General features: G+C 39.8%; 1 pseudogene; it reads right to left on the minus strand.

Annotated features, from left to right (window-relative positions):
• Window positions 1–2,097: 2,097 nt before the first annotated feature.
• LOC118855342 lies at window positions 2,098–3,190 on the minus strand (annotated as a pseudogene).
• Between the last annotated feature and the right edge of the window lie 376 nt (window positions 3,191–3,566).

Below are 3,566 nucleotides of genomic sequence, written 5' to 3' on the forward strand. Positions count from 1 at the left end.
ACTTTTATGTGAGATAATTTACCTCATTCCATCTCTCCCTTTATCCCTCTCTCAATATATTCCTCTCTCATCCCTTAATTTGATTGTATTTTTGTAGATATCAACCCTTCATATTAAACTCATCTTGTGCCCTCTGTATGTGTATACACACACACATATGTATATATGTGTGTATATATATATATATATATATATATATATATATATATATATATATATATATATATATATACACACACACAGACATATATATGTATGTATGTATATATGTTCCCCTCAGCTACCCTAATACTGAGGTCTCATAAATTATACACATCATCTTTCCATGTAGGAATGTAAACAAAACAGTTCAACTTCATTAAGTCCGTTATGATTTCTCTTTTTGTTTATCTTTTCATACTTCTCTTGATTGTTGTGTGTGAAAGTCAAATTTTCTGTTCAGCTCTGGTCTTTTAACTGAGAAAATTTGAAAGTCCTCTATTTTATTGAAAGCTCTTATTTCACCTCAGGGCATAATACTCGGTTTTGCTGGTTAAGTGATTCTTGGTTTTAATCCTAGCTCCTTTGCCCTCCAGAATATCATATTCCAAGCCCTTCGATCCCTCAATGTAGAAGCAGCTAGATCTTGCGTTATCCTGATTGTGTTTTCACAATACTCAAACTGTTTTCTTTTTTCTGGTGGCTTCCAGTATTTTCTCCTTGATCTGGAAGCTCCGGGAACTTCCTAGGAGTTTTCCTTTTTGGATCTTTTTCAGGAGGCAATCAGTGATTTCTTTCAATTTCTATTTTACCCTCTGGTTCTAGAATATCAGGGCAGTTTTCCTTGATAATTTCTTGAAAGATGATGTCTAGCCTCTTTTTTGATCTTGGCTTTCAGGTAGCACAATAATTTTTAAATTATCTCTCCTGCATCTATTTTCTAGGTCATTGATTTTTCCAATGAGATATTTCACATTGTCTTCAATTTTTTCATTCCTTTGGGTCTGTTTTGTAATATCTTGATTTCTCATAGTCACTAGCTTCAACTTGCTCCAATCTAATTTTTAAGGTACTATTTTTTCGGAGAAACTGTTTATTAAACAACTAGCCAACATAGGACTAAGGAAGGGGAGAACTGGGATTCCATGGATCCACCCAGCAATGCAGCATCTCGCAAAATCAGTTAAGATGGAAGGAGAGACTTGGCTGTCCTAGAATGACAACTTTTAAAACCATATTTAAAGAGCAGGTGAAGGCTAACAAAACATTTTCCTCACAACAAGCCTATGAGGTAGTTAGTACCTTAAGTACTACTACCTCAGTTGAACATTCAAGGAAACTGAGACTCAGAAAGCATAAATGACTTGGCCCTGGTTACACAGTCAGTGACTAAGACAGGATTTGAACTCAAGTCTCCTGGATCTGAGTCCTGCACTCTATCTACTATCTCCATTCTGCCTCTACTTATTAATTAATACTTGCTAATGAAAATTGGTCTCCAGCAGTCCTTTTAACAGACCAATACTATCCATTTTGAGACCAGGGATCCCAAGAGACCAGGGAAAAACTGGAATGATCCCCACAAAAGGGTGTGTTCACAAAAGGGTGTGTTATTTTGTTCCCCTGCCCCTTTGCCATCATGTGCTAGTAAAAAAAAAAAAAAAAAAACAACAACAAAAACATGTTGCCTTCCCTTTCCCAGGGGCTCAATAATTTTCCGAAAAAACTATGTTTCAATGTCTCACCCCTCCCCCACCCTCCACCCCAAAATAACCTTAATACATCATCTTCTCGGCCATTGCATTAACTGATTTTCTTTGAAACTCTCTTAATTCTGTTGCAGACTGTATCTTGGCTGGGCTACGCCTGAGCCACCAACAGTACCATTAGTGTAAAATACAAAGGAAAAGATCCATTAAGTCAACAGTTCTGCCCATCAGGGGGCCACTGTTTGCTCCCAAAGAAAACAAGAGGCTGGCTGTCCTCTCTTTGGATACTCATATCAAAACGCAGATTCCATTTTATTGGGCACTAATAAATATCTGTCCCAGGGTATCTCTGGAAGTGAGGCCATCTTGTCTTGCAATTATTAACTCAACCCAAAACAATCTGGACTGGTCATTGTAGTTTCATGAGACTTCTTCTCTTGGAATCCTTCCATGCTCTAATTTGAAACCTCCTTGTAGATGAGACTCTTCCATTCGTCCACTGTGAGCTTCTCATGTTCCATGGAGTAAACAAATGGCTGCTGGGCTACTTCCTCCTCTTCTGGATCCCAGAACTGGTCAAAGAAGGGATGGGTAAGAGCCTGTGCCACTATCAAGGGCTGGTCCACATCCAACTCAAGCATTTTCTCTAATAGGTCTGCCACCTGGGGGCTACCATGAAGGAAAAGTTGTGAGAAATCCTTCTTGGAACTCTGAGGCAGGGACTAAATATAGGATTTGGTCGTTTTGTCCTGTAACTTCTGTACAAAGTCTGCTCCAGGAACCCCAGTCACCTCCACGACCTGGGTCAGTTGGTACAAGTAGTCTTTTCCTTTGAAAAGAGTTTTCCCAGTCAGCATCTCTGCCATGATGCAGCCAACAGACCAGATGTCCACTGTCTGATTATAGTGCATCCAGCTGAGAATTACTTCTAGAGCTCAGTACCAATGAGTCACCATGTAGCCTGTCATCTTAGCGTCTGCATGCCTGGTCAATCCAAAACCTAGGATCTTCAGTTCACAGTCTTCATTCACAGCCAGGTTTCCTGGTTTCAAGTCCCTGTGGATGACCCCAGCAGAGTGGATATACTTGAGACTTTTCAGCATCTGATAGACAAGGTATTGGGCCTTATCTTCACTGAATTCCATGCCCATAATCTTCTGGAGATCCATCTGCATGAATAGCATCACCAGATAGAAATCATGGAAGCTGTGCAGGGAGGTAGCCAAGGTAAAGATGTTCAAGAATCCAATAACAATCTCATGCTGCATGTATTTCAACAGCATCAGCTCCCTATAGGCCCTCTTGGCAAAGATCTCTGACTGGAAAGGTCAGCTAAGTTTCTTGATTGTCAACTTCTCTTCTGACTTCTTATCAATGGCTTAGCACACTGCACCATAGGCCCTGCTGCCCACTTGGGTCAGGGCCACATAGTTCTTGGGCAGTTCCCAGGCATTCTTGTTCACTTCTTGCTTGTAAAAGCCTCTTTTCTGGATGAAGCTCATCACAGGACTGCAAGGCAGTATTTTCTTCAATGGTCTTTTAGACCTCCTTTTCCATTTGGCTAATTCTGCCTTTCAAGACATTCTTCTCCTCATTGGCTTTTTGGAGCTCTTTTGCTATTTGAGTTAATCTATTTTTAAGGGGTTGTTTTCTTCAGTATTTTTTCGGTCTCCTTTAGCAAGTCACTGACTTGTTTTTTATGATTTTCTTGTACCACTCTCATTTATCTGCCCATTTTTTCTCTCTACTTCTCTTAATTGCTTTTCCAAATCCCTCGTGAGCTTTTCCATGGCCTGAGACTAATTCAAATTTTTCTTGGAGGCTTTCGATGTAGGTTCTTTGACTTTGTTGACTTCTTTTGGATTTATGATTTGGTCC

This window comes from Trichosurus vulpecula, chromosome 6, assembly GCF_011100635.1.
Source record: "Trichosurus vulpecula isolate mTriVul1 chromosome 6, mTriVul1.pri, whole genome shotgun sequence".
Lineage (NCBI taxonomy): Eukaryota > Metazoa > Chordata > Mammalia > Diprotodontia > Phalangeridae > Trichosurus > Trichosurus vulpecula.